At 37.9% G+C, this 15,623-nt stretch overlaps 1 protein-coding gene across 1 annotated transcript in view; it reads left to right on the top strand.

Annotated features, from left to right (window-relative positions):
- The window catches only part of MKX (mohawk homeobox), a 61,136-nt gene that overhangs the window by 29,842 nt on the left and 15,671 nt on the right, over nucleotides 1-15,623 (top strand). The gene's annotated exons all lie outside the window — the stretch shown is intronic.

The raw sequence follows: 15,623 nt of genomic DNA, 5'->3' as shown, positions 1-15,623 counted from the left end.
GAACTAAAATAACATGGAACATTTTAAAACATGGCTCCGGGCTGCTGTAGATACATTTTATTTAAACCACAGAGACTGCAGTTAGATTTCTCAGCGCCAGACAAACTGAAAATTATAACTAGCTGAAGTGACTGAGTTTCTGGATGTTGTAGTAACAACAAGGCTGGTTGTTTTCTTGGAGCTGTTCCTCTCTTTGGGCTCTTCTCATGAATGACTTAATCCCTATGTAAGATCGAATGTCATGTCAGTTGCCACGCATAGCAAAAGCAAGTGAAGCCTCTTTTGCCTTCCACAAATTTGATGCGCTTGCCTATGAGGAGTGAGGCAGTAGGCAGAAATAGACATAAAACAGACATTATAAAGTGAGGCCAGAACACAGTGAAACTACAAAGGTTAGATGAATGATAAAAATATCCTTTAAAGTAGAATGCCATTGTTTATTATGGCAAGAAAAGGGGATAATATCCATGATTGAATTGTAAAAATATTTTTACTAAGGTCATTTTTGTACTTACTATTCTGGTATTGGGTTAGCAAATCTCATGCCAGATTAGACCTAATAATATATTGTATTGCTCTATGTACTCTAGAAAGTGCATGGACATCTGCTATTTTATTTGATCCTTATTACAACTCTGTGAGGAAAAAATAAAGATAATTATTCCCATTTTCAATTATTCCCACTTTCTCTCGATTGGGAGGCAATTACCCACTGATGGTCAGCCAGAAAGAGAAATTGAGTCTCCAGCTCCTCATTTAGGCTCTTTCCATTGGTTTTTACTGTGTTTTCCACCCTGGTTACATGTACTCAAAATAAAAAGTAATTTATGGAGTAGAACTCTCCAAAACTTCCTTTTGTACATGTACTGCTTTGAAAACTGGATGAAAATCTTTGGATCTCCAGGTAAAAGCGTACCCATTTCTTTCACCACACTTTTATTTTTTTAAATCCTCACCCAAGAATATGTTTTTTATTGATTTGAGAGAGAGAGAGACAAAGGGAGAGAGAGAGAGAAACATTGATCGGTTGCCTCCCATACAAGCCTGACCTCGGATGGAACCTGCAACCTAGGTATGTGCCCTGACTGGGAATCAAACCCACAACCTTATGGTGTATGGGATGATGCTCCAACCAACTGAGCCACCTGGCCAGGGCACTGCCACACTTTTTTGGAAACCAGATGACAAGCAAGGATATCTCTGATCTTTTATTTATTTATTTAAAATTTATTGATTTTAGAGAGAGGGTGGAGAGAGAGAGAAACATGGATTTGTTCCACTTATTTATGCATTCATTGGTTGATTCTTGTATATGCAGACTGGGGATTGAACCTGCAACCTTGGCGTATTGGGACAACGCTCTAACCAACTGAGCTACCTGGCTAGGGCTTCTGATCTTTTAGATTATCAACAAAAAGTCACTGCCACCAATCTAGTGCCAGCAGGAATCTCCAATCTGGTACCATAAAAGTAGGAAATTTATTCAGATGAAGAGTTTGCAAACTGGGGAGACATCACCTCCAATGGAACCAAAAGTGCATTACACAGAGAAGAAGGGGAGGTCCACTTACATAAAGTGCCAGCCCTGGTCTCTGATTGGTCCATTTTCATGCAAACAAAAGATCTAAATTTGCACCATCTGATTGGTTCAAATAACACTGTTCTGATTGATCATTATGGAGCTGCTCTGATTGGTCAGTAAAGATGCAAATGAGACTATAGCTGCCCAACTCCTATTGCACAGGGCAAAGCTCAGCTCACCAGGGGAAACAGAATCCCAGGAACTCCTTTATAAGGTTCAGCTCAGGTTGCAAGAATGAAGTGGAGCAGGCTTGGCAGCTCAGTCTGACTTTTCGTGAAATGCGTGAGAGGAGCCCTGTAAAAACAGCTGCTAGACTCTGATTGTGAATTTGGGCCCAGTTAACCACAAGAAGTCCTTTTTGGCAGGTATATTCTGTCTCTGTGCCAACAAGATCTAAATAAGGTTTTCTTGGGAACTTTGTTCATAGTGTGAAAGGCCAGGCCCTTCTGAAGATTACTGCTGATACCTGAGGGTTCTGTCTTTAAAGCATATGTCACCGTGTACTTTACAAAGTGCTTTCAGTTTATAGGCATCATCACAGTTCCACACATATGGCCCCTATTCTATATCATGTTGATGCAGATAGGAAATGTACTCGCTTCTCAAATCCCAGAAGATTCCCTCACTCTCAGAAGGCCTGTATGTGTAGCTGACTTTATGGAAAATTTGAACAGAACGAAGAAGGGCCGCACATCATGCAGTTCACCTAACTTCATATGAAGCACTATTTCCTTGTTCTGAGGTGTCCCGTAGCCACTGCACACGGGACTCTTCCCTGCTTGCTGGGGACCCACGTGGTCCCCAGCCTCACAGTACCTCTCTGGCTCCACGATTCTCCGTTTCACCTTTCCTCCTCACCTCCTAGTTCCCCAGTTGCCTCACAATCTCCAAGTTGTTTTCACACAGTGTAATCTAATCCAAATCTCTCCCACTTCAGCTGCCAAACTTTGTTCCAGGCCTACCCATCATGCTCAAACCCACGCACCAAGATGCTAAGCAAACTGAAGGGGCCTTGTAGTTCATAACCTTCACCTTCCTTATAAAGCATTTGTGATGTTCAATGGCAATTTATTTCACAGTTATATCTGTTTATAATTTCAGGAGTTTTGAGGATTCCCTAAAACCCAATCATCATCCGCACCAGATTGGGAACCCCATTTGGAGATAGCTTTGGAAATTTCTGGTCTTTTAGGAACTGAGTTTAGAACTTTCTTGGGGTTCACCTTTGCAGCAGAATTGGAGTTTAGGCACAGGGACCTCTGCAGGGCTGCATCCAGGCTAGGACAGCTGGTGGGGAGGTGATACCTGGACTCAGGAGCTCATTCCACTTACCTGGCCAGCCTAGAAACTAAGGGTGGAACTGAAGCTTCTGGGGAAAAAGAAAATAAATCAATTAGTTCAACAAAAAATACTTTACTTCATGCTTATGGTTTTGGGTTTGTTTTGTTTGTAGAGAAAATGATACATGTACTATTAGGAAAAGTGAAGAATACGACATAGGAATAGAAAATGGTATAAAATGGTATTTAAAAAATGGATAGTGATTTTAGGAAAGGAATCTTTTATATAATTAATTTAATTTAATTTAAATTTGAAACTATGTTAGTCTAAGAGATGCATACTTTTTCCCAGTGATGGACTATCCCTCCTTGGTGATGGTCTGTGATTTCAAAGCATTGCTGCTTGAGTTCTACCTCTGTTTCCAGGGTATTCTGGCATGCATAATTCTGTTATTTGTGATTGGGCAGTACAAAAAGATTTCACCTTCCTTGAAATCAGTGATATGATTGGCCAGAACTTATCACATTTCTGAAAGAAACTCCCTATTCAGCGCTATGATGTCATTTAGAAATAACACTGGTAAACACAAATGTTGAGAAACTGGCAGAGGTATGGAATTAAGAATAGACCAGAAATATCATTATACTCACTGCAATTCTGAAGTTGTGTTGAAGAGGTAAAAATCTCAAACTGGAAATTGGGCCCTGTCTGGGTTTCCTTCTAGCATTGGAGTACCTTCTGTGGTCCCTGACGCCTTACTCACTTTCTGATTGATCAATCAGAGGAAGGCTGGGAGGATGCTGTATCAGAATGTTAAATCAGAGGAGCAACTTCAGACACATTTTGTGTCTTTTCTGACCAGCTTATTATGATTAGACTGGTCTCTTCAAGTTCTTTTTGCCTTCATAAAAAACTCAGCCAAGGTCAAAGGGCATTTGATTCACTTCTTTATTTTAGTCATTTTGGGTACTGTAAACAAATTATATATAAATTTCTTTTGGGGGAAGGAAGGGGTGTCTTAATATTTGACTATGTATCAGATGAATCTATCTTAATAAAAAGTTAGAAAACTTGCTTTTGAGAGAGAATAATCCAGAGCAAAGACAGAAAGTATACATATGATGACATGCCAGGTATAAAAAATAATATTGTCAGAGAAAGAAGGACAGAAGAAACAGTAAGTAATGGGAAAGAAAATCTAGAAGAGGAAAATCTTAAAAATCTTCATTGTGATATGGGGGAAAGGATTTTGGAAAAGTTGATTGACTTGAGAAATGAGAGAGCTAGGGAAAGAAGGGAAAATCAGAATATAACAGGGAATGATTCTTATTTCTGGATCAGGTTGTGCGTACTGAGAACCAGAGAATCTTTACATGTCAAGAATTATTAATAGGTTAGGCCTGAATGGGCTCTTGAAGGAATTTGTGGAGATATGATATACCAGCTGATAAAATGTTACTTCTAGTTGTGCATTGCTCTATTCCTTAGATATAATTAAGGCTATAAAAAGCAACATTCATAACAATTTTAGAGCCATAAAAATGTTTTAGTCCAAGCTATTTATTTTAAAAAACTAAGGAGATAAGGACCCGAGGTGACTTATCCAATAGTATACATTTTAGAAATATTTAACTTTTAATGTATCCTTACAAAAATTCTTTAAGTATTTTAGACCAAACAAAAATGTAAACTCTTATTTTCTCCTATTTTATATAAAAGGTAGCCTATAGAGCTCAACAACAAAAACAACACAATTTTAAAAATAGGCAAAGGACTTGAATAGACATTTCTCCAAAAGAAACATATAGCCAATAAGCACATGTAAAGATGTTCAACTAATCATTAGAGCAATGTAAATCAAAAACACAGTGAGATACCCCTTACACACATTAGGATGACTGGTATTAAAAATAACGCAGAAATTAACAAGTGTTGGCGACAGCATCTAAAAGCTGGAATCTTTGTGCACTGCTGGTAGGAATATAAAATAGTGTAGCTGCTACTGAAAACAGTATGGTGGTTCCTCAGAAAATTAAAAATAGAATTACCATATGATCCAGCAATTCCATGTATGGTTCTATTCCACAAATAACTAAAAACAGGGTCTGGAACAGATATTTGTACAGCCACATTCATAGTAGAATTATGTACAACAGCTAAAAGGTAGAAGCAATCCAAGTATCTGTCAACAGATGAATGGATAAACAAAATATGGTATATTCATATAAAGGAACAACCTTAAAAAGGAAGGAGATTCTGATGCATGCTACAAAATGGATGAATCTTAAAGACATTATGCTAAGTGAAATAAGCCAGTCACAAAAGTCCATTTGTTCTGTGTGTATATATTCATATCCTTTTTGCTATGGACTCTTTTATTAATAATATTTTATTAATTTGAAGAGGACTTCATGGAGTAGAGATATTCATGAGTAACAAATATTTTGTTTTAATTAGTTATACATGCTTTGATTTCTCTTTTGATTTTTTTCTTCCTGTAGCCTTTTAAAAATGTAATGACATTAATCTTTTTATGGCTTCTAGATTTTAAGTGATAGAACTTCCTCACTTCAAAACTTTAAAGGGAGTGTCCCAAGTTTTCTTCTAGTATTTCTATAGGTCTCAACTTTTCCTTAAATCTTTTATCTATTTGGAATGTATCTTAGTTTGAGACATGGTGTAATATGAAGAAAATATCCAACTCACCCTGACTGGTGTTGCTCAGTGGTTAGCGCATCGGCCTGCACACCAAAGGGTCTAGGGTTCAATTCCCTGTCAAGGGCATGTACCTTGGTTGCAGGTTCTGTTCCCCTCCCCTGCCCCCTGACCTGGTCAGGGTATGTACAGGAGTCAACCAATTGATGTGTCTCTCTCACATCAATGTTTCTCTCTCTCCCCCTGTCTCTCTCTTCCCCCTCCCTTCCTCCTTTCCAGGCTCTCTAAAAAAATCAATGAGAAAAATATCCTCGGGTGAGGATTAGCAAAACAAAAAAAAGAAAATATCCAACTTAATTTTTTTGCATATACCTACCTAGTTATCCTAATGCTACTTATTGATCCATCTGTTTTTCTCCTCCCTTCCTGGTTGGAAATACCATATTTTAAATTGAATTGATCTTATCTTTCTATTATCCTCTATTGATTTTTCTTTTTATTCATGTTCTAGTCCCACAGTTTTAATTATTGAGGCTTTAGAATATGTTTAGTATCTGGCTTTGCTTATTCTTCTTTTTATAGCTTTCTAGCTATTATTGCTTGTTTATTTTTCCATATTAACTTTAGAATGAACTTATCTACTATAAAACCTTTTTGTTCTTTTTATTGGGATTGTGTTACATTTATGTATGTAGATTTATGTATTGGGATTGTTACATTTATGAATTAGTTATAAAAAGCTGATATTTCTTAGGATGTAGATTCATGTTATCCAAAAACTTGGTATGTCCGCACCTGTCTCCTTTTGTGGCCATTAGCAGTAGTGTTTTTAAATGCTTTAAATAGGTCTTGCACATTTCTTGTTAAATTTATGCCTAGACATTTTATATTTTTGCTGTTTTGTTGTAAGTAGAGTCCTTCCTTCCATCACATATTTCTAATTGGTTGTTATTTTTTATGTGAGAAAGCCACTAATTTCCATATATTAATATTGTATTCTGCTATGACCATAACATTGCTTATCATTTTTGGTAGTTTTTCAGTAGACTTTCTTGTGTAGTAATATAATTATATTGTTTGCACATAGTGATGGTTTTACCTCCTTTCTGAAATTTTTGCTATGGGTTTCTTTCTATGGCTTATTGCATTGAATTGTGCTTCCAGCACAGTGTTAAATAACAGTGATAATAAGTGCACATTTTTATTTTGTTTTGGACCTTTATGGCAATACTTCCAGTATTTCCCCATTAACTATGATGCTGTCTTTTGGGTTTCAATCAATACCTTCAGATTATGGTTTTAGACTTTGAAGATCTAGGTTCAGATTTTTTTTTTCTCTACCACTAACTAACTGAGAAACATTAGGTAAACCATCTTTTATTTATTTATTCTTGTATCTATAAAATGAGGAAAAGAAAAATACCTGCCTCATAGAGGTGTTGATGATGACTATGAAAGCACTTGATAAGCTGTGCTATATGTCTCGTGTTATTCCGGCTTCCTCCAGGACAGAATGCTTTCCTACAGAGCTCTTTTAAAGACTGGAAAGCGGATTTTCCTTTGTGGCTCTGAGCTGTTTTGTAATTCCATTCACAATACAGTTTCTACATATATTCCAAGGTTGGAAAGAAAAAAATGCTTTTTGAATGATGAGCAAATTCCTTTGCTGACATTTAACCAAAATATGTTCCAAACCTGGAGCTCTTTGGAATGCTAAGAAAATGTTGGTCACCTTCTTGTAAAAAAGTGAAATAAAAATGTTTATGTACCTCAGCACTTCCTGACTGAGCTGGAAGTGAGTGCACTGAGGTGGTGTTATTTTGTGGCGTTTCAGTTCTGGGAAAAATGAAACCAGAAAATATAGGAAATTTTTCAAGATTTTTGGTTGTGAAAGCTTTTTTTTCTTTTTCCCCCTACTTTGGTAACATTGAGAGAGCCATATTAGTTTGATTCAACTGCAGATCCTTTGCAAATGAATTCCTGTCAGTGATCTGTAACTAACATTTTCTTCTGTGTTAAATTCTGTGTTTTAGAGAATGAACTGCGTGTCTACAGATACCAGTGGCTGTATTTACTTTCTTAGACATAATACGGCTGCCTGACAGCCTTGCCAGACTTCCATACTAGTTTCTGTGCAGAGTTACGTCTCGGTCCAATCTGCTACGATTTACAAATTGACTTTTCCTTTGTAAGAAACCACCCACAAGTAGCTCCACTTCTGAAAGAGTTTCCACTACTTGAAGTTTGATCTATCAACTGCCCCCTCCCTCCATGCTTGAAAAGGAAAATGTGTGGTCATTATACGCACCCCCCCATGTTTTCTGACACCACTTACCTTACTCTTCTAGACGAGGGTCTTGGCGGTGGTTCTCGGTATTAAACTGTGAATGTGACTTAGGGGCAGCAGAGGCCTTTTTCACTTGGCCTGCTGTTACATCGGTGGTTCCGGAGATGCCTCTGACTTTGTCATGTGGCTGGGCTTCAGGAGAAATGGCCTAAACGCATTTTCTTGGATTCATTTCTCTAACTACACATCGAATCTGAGGAAGCTGCCCTTTCTAGAATGATTGTGGATGCAGTTTTGCAGTAAAAGCCAGTGAGGCCTTAATGTCTTCTCTCACAGAGTTTGGGATGAGGTGGCCACTCTAGTCTCCAGCACGTGTTACTGATTTATTTTCTGACCTTAAAGGCACGCACCTTGGGAAACACACTCCTTTTATTTATATATTAACTCATCTTTTGTGAATCTCAAAGCAAAAGCATAATGAGAAAACAATGGGGGAATGTGCCATAGGAACTCGATAGATTCAGTTCTTTCAAAGGAAAAGCTTTTGGAAACCCTTCCTTATTAGACCCAAGCGACAGTTGTTCCAACAATAGCAGTACCATCGTTTATACTCATTCACTTTAAGAAGAGCTTGTTAAAGCAAATTTAGTATGTTAGAATAAAAGTCAAAATAGAAGACATTAAATGAATCAGTCAGAAACTAACCCCCCTACAGACATAGCCCGAATGACTAGAGCGAGCTTGCCGCGCAGAACATTCACAGCTTCCTTAGCCCATCGTGATTCCAAGCGAAGTCTCCATCCGGTTAACTCAATAATAAAAAGGAGCCAGGGAAGAAAATATGTTACTATGGGGGGAGGGGGTGCTCTTCATATCTGTAGAAATTAAAATGAGCAAGCTGGAAAATGACAGTATGTGTTCAATTTATCATTTTTCTCACCAGGTAAACTTCAGAGGACAGAGAGCATCCTCCTCTTGTTCACTACTGTATTACCAGCTGTTAGCAAAGTGCAGTAAAGATCTGTTGATTGATTGGTTTATTGATTGATCCCTGGGGAATATAAAAATACTTCCACCTTTGAAACAATCTTACTTTGGAGAGGAAAGTATGTATATCTTTTGTTATGTAAATATAACATCAAGCAAAGTAAATACGATGGGCCAGAATCCATTCTTGGGTAATTGGGAACAGACTCTTGTCATGCAAGTGGTTTACATTACTCCAAAAGCAAAATTTTGCATTCAGTGTAAGATATAGTGGTAAAATATTGAGCTTTTGCTTTCTACCAATAGTGTAAACATTACTCCAAGATATAGTCTCTGGAGATAATTTAGCTAACTCTTATTTTTATATGCATGTTCTTTTCTGGAGACTTGTTGCAAAAATTGATGGAAAGTTATTTTCTTTAAGTGACAGTTTGTTTACAGAAATTCCTTGAAATCTTGATGGTTATTGAAAAGACTGAAATAAATGTTCCCTGAAACTGCCTGTTGTGGAGCTACTCCACACCTTCCAAAGTAGTACCATACTTTGTTAGTAAATCACCTAAAATCCATAAAGGTCATGGAGGCTACTCCCTCTATTAAATGAAATATTTATGTTTCAATCCCAAAAACATATTGTGGATCATTTTGGTGTTTTAAGTTGAGGGTACAGAGTAAATTATTCCAAAATTATGGAGGCCAAATGTCATTTTCTCCAAAAGTTTGTGTAATATCTATTTATCTGTGGGCAGATGACTGCTCAGTATAATCAGAGGCAGACTTTGTCAAGTTAAGTCTAAGTAAACACAGCTGAACATAAGCAAGTTAGACTACAAGGCGTTTTTGAGCTTTGCCAACAGCATATGACCTTGGAGAATGCTCCTTTTTTACTACAATCTGCTTTCAATGGAAAAAAGAATTCTTTTTGTTGCACATTAACAAGTGATGATTAGAAGCTTGTTATGTTCTAGTTTTTAGATGCAAGACAAATGAACATCATGCATGTACCCAACAAAAAGCCACCTTCCTGAGGGAAGCTGAATATTCCCCCGCTATGGAGCTGAATAGAACTTCAAGTGTAGAAGCCAATTAAATGGAATTTCTTTCTAAAATAAAACCTATTTTTTTTGTTTATTTGCATTTTTTTGTCTCTGTGCCATTTCAACAGATTAAAATTGTGGTTTCGAATGCCACTAGGAAATGAACTTTATTGATTTACCCATTCTTTAGGAACCATCTGTCCTCAGTTGGAAACTTCATGTTGTCATTAACTTTCCGTTTTCAATAGAAATTCTCGTTGACTGCCGTGTGCTTTCCGCAAGTCCTTTCTTCTTTTAAAAAAGTACATGTTTCCTTTCAGTTGCCTGATACTGTCTTCTTTTACCTTCGTATGGAATCCGATCTTTAAAAATATCAAGGTCACTTCATGGTTCAAATGAAGTTTTTGTGAAATATTTTAGTTCAAAAGGTGGACTTTAAGGGGAACTTAGGTAAAAGATGGATTGATAGAGATTTGCCTTGAAGCTGCTGGCTTTTCGGTATTCTCGGACTGGCCAGCAGCCAGCTAGATGCTCCAATCTTTCCGTTCTTTCACTTAAGGAAACGATTTCCTTTCCCTTCCCCTTTTGGGTGTACATTTTCTTCTGAGAGTAAATGCAGAATGCATTAAGGGTGTGTGACTAATAAGACTTTTAAATAATTCATCTTTCAAGACTTTGGTATTTTACACTGTTTTATTTTTTTAAATCACATGTTGAATAATATTAGCTAAGAATATGAGAAAATATTTAGATCTATATGCTAAAATATTATTCTGTAGTTAGACTTAAGAGTCTTTCTTATTTATGTATTTATTTGCATACCTCTTTTCCCTACATATGCTCATGTACTTCCATGTTAAAGTGAATGCTTTGAGGAGAAAATATAAAAACATTTCTAAATATGTTGCTAATATTTGGAAATAAGGGCAGCATCACACATCTCTAAGAGTATGCCAGCATCCTACTCTTGAAGGTCCTCAAAGCCCTCCTACTCTCGACATACCAAAATCAAACCCATTGCCCAGCCCGGCACGCCTCAGTGGCTGAGCGTTGACCTATGAACCAGGAGGTCATGGTTCAATTCCCTGTCAGGGCTCATGCCCAGGTTGTGGGCTCAATCCCTAGTTGGGGACATGCAGGAGGCAGCCGGTCAATGACTCTCATCATTGATGTTTCTATCTCCCTCTCCCTCTCCCTTCTTCTCTCTGAAATCAATTTAAAAAAATTTTTTTTTAAATCAAACCCATTATGACCTGCCTCCTCCAAAGTGAAACTCCCTCTTCTCCTTTCTTACTTAACTCAGAGAATGCCATCACCATCCACCCAGTCATCCAAGGCAGAAATCTGAGAGACATTACTGACTCCTGCCTCCCTCTCCCAAACCCCATCCAGTCTTCAACAAGTCTTCCCTCTCAAAGCTTGTCTTCCCATCCAGCCCACGGCTACTTCCTTAACCCCGATACTTCTCACTTTTGTCATAGGTTCCTGCCATGATTCCACTTGGCTCCTCCAATCTAGTCATTCACTAAGGTTAGAGGAATCTTTCTAAAATCCAAATAAGATCATATCACTGTTAAACATCCTTTAGGCATTCCCCATACCTTTCAGGATAGAGTTCACATTCTTTCTGTTGGCACACAAAACCATTAACCCCTCAATGCCTGGCCTCTGCTTATCTTTCTTGGTTCATTTCCCAATGACCCCTTTACATGCCTCATTCATTTCAGCTTCACCAAAAAGAGTTTCCCAGAGAAGTGATGCAGTGGCATGACATTTGCTTTCATACAGCTGTGTTTTTTTTCCTTTGAATGCTTTACCCCATCTCCACCTCCTTAACTCCTGTTCATCTTTACCTCAGGCCTATGCTTTCCCATATTTTCCAGGTTGAGACATTCAAGTAATTGTAAGTTGGTTGGGCACTCTGGCATGAATGGAGGAGGCTGCTTGCTGCTGGAAGCAATTGCTCAGGGTCTCTTCTCTGTGCTGCTCCAAGGGTATATGATCTCCTCTCTCCTTTGGAGCTCCTTTCAGGACCTCCCACCGCAACCACCATTGCTCTCTTTCCTGTATACTTTCACAGTACTTAACACACTGAGCTGTTGTCATTTATTTACCAAACTGAGAGTTCCTTGATGATGAAATCCATCTGTAATTTGTATTTCTAGTACCTATCACAGTGCCTGCCATATAGCATGCTTTCAATAAATGTTTCCTGAATGAACTCATGACCCTGTGAATAAGTCAAGGTAGACATTATGGAGAAGAGCAAATTTTATTGCACTTAGAGTTAGGAGATCTGGCTTCTAGTACTAGCGCTATTGTTTACTAACAATTTGGCTTTGGACCTGTCAGTCAGCTTTTCTGAGTCTCTATTTTCACATAAAATGGAGAAATGATATAAGTGTGCACAAAAAGGAAATAAGGTTAATTGTACATTTATAACTTGCAAAATGCTCCATAAATATTATTATCATCACCATGAATTAAGCTGGCCTGGTCCTTAACTATGCCCCAGATTTAGGAGGAAGAGGTAGGATAAATGCTGTGTACAAAGTGTAGTTTTCCATTTGATACTCTCAAAAAGATTTGGTTTTTCATTTGGATAAGTTCAGCTTCACTGAAATATGTTTGCCCATTCTCTATCAAAGCACCAGGCATCCAAAGATGGCAAAAAATATCCCAAAGGAAATTGAGTATTTCCCCCATTTTGCTATGCAGTGGCATAAACTCTTTAATAATTGTCAGTCTTTTTGTAAGGTGTCAGGAATTGAAATAATCTATATATTCTTACATCAGTCAATCTAAGAATTTAAGATACCAAGTACAGTTGTTTAGGATAAAGCAGTGATACAATTAAGATATTTTTCAGTAATATATGTTCTGAGCAGTTATTTTACTACTTGGGAAAAGTAGGTATACCAGTTAGTTAGATCTTCATAGAAAATTCTTAATAACAAGGATTAGAGAAGTAGCTTTTAAGAATTGGGAGTTTTCAAAGCTGCTCCTCCAGATTCAAACTTTCTCCAAGCAGCTAAGAGAAAATGCTCTAACATATCTATCTATATGATCATGTGGGTAACATGTGTAAGCCTCTAGTGCAATAGCGGTTACATGGGCCAATCCCAAAAATGAATAGCGGAAGATCAGTTGCTGACATAATCCTGGAATTTGCCTTGGTATGCTCATTCTCACTCTCATAGAAGATTCCATCCTAATGTTTTGCATTTTACGGCTACTGAACGATTTAAATGACCTTCTCCAAGCCATTGCAAAATTTATGCAACCTTGCTGTTTTGAGAATTTCTCACACCAGAGCACCATAGACATAACATGGCTGACCTTGACCTCGTTTAGACAATTCAAATACAGAAACTATTTTGAATTGTTGTGTTACTCGTTATCTGTCCCATTCCAAGGCTCAGCATTCATCAAAGTTTGCTGCCCTGGCCTGAAGTGGCTCAGCGGTTGAGCGTCGACCTAGGATCCAGGCAATCGGGGTTCGATTCCCGGTCAGGGCACATGCCCGAGTTGTGGGCTGCAGCCGATCAATGACTCTCTCATTATTGATGTTTCTCTCTATCGCCCTCTCCTTTCCTCTCTGTGAAATCAATAAAAATATATTTAAAAAAACACACACACACACAAAAAAAAACCCCACAAAGTTTGCTGACACTGCAAAAAGAGTATCTGCAATTGTGGAATAATTATAATTGCTATTTATTAGATATTACTGGGTGCCTGTGGTTTTTCACAGTGATTATTACTAATTTCTACAGCAGTCCTTATTGTACAGTACTTTTGTATTTTACAGATGAGAAAGAGAGAGAGAGAGAGAGAGATTGAGAGAGAGAGAGAGAGAGACTCAGCAAGGTTAAGTAACTTGCCCCTAACACCATGCTAATAAGCAGCAGAACTGAGATTCAGACCTCAAGCTCTCTGGTTCCAAATCTCTCCTCTTTCCATTGCACCTTGATGTTGAAGGAGACAAGTGTGATTAAGTCCGTCCACCCTTCACAGTTTGAGCTGATTTGTAGTGACCAGGTGCATTCAATTTCTCAGTTGAAGAAAAAACAAAAAAGGGCACGAATCCCATTAAAAGCAGCTGTAGGAATTTGAGTCATTAATTGGTTATTCTCTTTCTCTGTGTTTTAAAAACTACTAAAGTTATCATGGAATTCTATTTGACTAATTCTTCAATTAATTGTAAATCCTGACTCCTGTTTCTAAAGCAACCTTTGAATAGATGCTTCCAACCCTGGCCCTACAGAACCCCCATTACTTCCTTTTTTCTTCAGTATAAAAATAATCATCTGCCCGGCTGGGCGTGGCTCAGCAGTTGAGCGTCTACCTAGGATCCAGGCGATCAGGGTTCAATTCCCGGTCAGGGCACATGCCCAGGTTGTGGGCTCTATCAATGACTCTCTCATCATTGATGTTTCTGTCTCTCTCTCTCCCTCTCCTTTCCTTTCTCTGAAATCAATAAAGATATATAAAAAAAATTAAAATTAAAAAATTTTAAAAAGTAATCTTTTTTTTTTTTTTTTCATTTCTGGGCCACTTGTTGCTTTTCTTAGCCTTGCCAATTATTTTTATTATGATAATAGTCATGTGAATAATTAATAAATATATTTTCACACTTTCACCTTCATCATCACTCATCTTTTATTTTTTTATTCTCCCATGAGCTCATATAAGTCAGCACACATACAGACTCTTTGCTTCTTTTACTTGGAAGATATTTTTTCTACATCTTCTTGTCCAAGTAAGAGTATATATTACATTTTCTAATAAACTGTATTATAGGATGACTTCTATAAACCTCTTAAAAGTAAGCTGAAAATCAGCTGGGTAATGTATATAGCTGCTTAGAGTTTGGAAAAGGAAAAGCAAAGCAAAGCAAAGCAAAGAAGAAAAGGAAGGGAAGGGAAGGGAAGGGAAGGGAAGGGAAGGGAAGGGAAGGGAAGGGAAGGGAAGGGAAGGGAAGGGAAGGGAAGGGAAGGGAAGGGAAGGGAAGGGAAGGGAAGGGAAGGGAAGGGAAGGGAAGGGAAGGGAAGGGAAGGGAAGGGAAGGGAAAGGAAAGGAAAGGAAAGGAAAGGAAAGGAAAGGAAAGGAAAGGAAAGGAAAGGAAAGGAAAGGAAAGGAAAGGAAAGGAAAGGAAAGGAAAGGGGAGAAAAGAAAAGAAAGAAAAGAGAAGAGAAGAGAAGAGAAGAGAAGAGAAGAGAAGAGAAGAGAAGAGAAGAGAAGAGAAGAGAAGAGAAGAGAGAAGAGAAGAGAAGAGAAGAGAAAAGAAAAGAAAAGGAAAGAAAAGGAAAGAAAAAAGAAAAGAAAAGAAAAGAAAAGAAAAGAAAAGAAAAGAAAAGAAAAGAAAAGAAAAGAAAAGAAAAGAAAAGAAAAGAAAAGAAAAGAAAAGAAAAATATTTTTTCTAAAAAGCCTTCCTGACCAACTCTACCTTCCCATCTCCTATTCTTGTCTTATGCTGAGGGCTGTGTAATTAAATGCTGCCCTGAGGTCTGAGACATTGGCTTACTTCTTTATATGCGTTTTGTAAAGTCTTGTGTTTGGCAACCATTGTGGGTGGCTAGGAAGGGCGGTTTCTCCTCCTTCGGTTCCTTTGGCCTTGGACCTGTGTGCAAACGGTATGCATAACAGAGAGTGGCTCACTCGTGCTAGGCATGAACTGGATGTGTGTCTAACTGGATAGACATTTAAAATAATAGAGGGCATGGTGACCAGTGATGACCAATGGTACTCTGGCACATTTCTAGGCTGAGGGGCCCTCCCATCTCTTGGTTT

The sequence above is a fragment of the Miniopterus natalensis genome, chromosome 1, assembly GCF_054644295.1.
Source record: "Miniopterus natalensis isolate mMinNat1 chromosome 1, mMinNat1.hap1, whole genome shotgun sequence".
In the NCBI taxonomy this organism is placed as follows: domain Eukaryota; kingdom Metazoa; phylum Chordata; class Mammalia; order Chiroptera; family Miniopteridae; genus Miniopterus; species Miniopterus natalensis.
The sequence above is the reverse complement of the archived record's forward strand: the minus strand, read 5'-3'. Positions and strand labels throughout refer to the sequence as shown.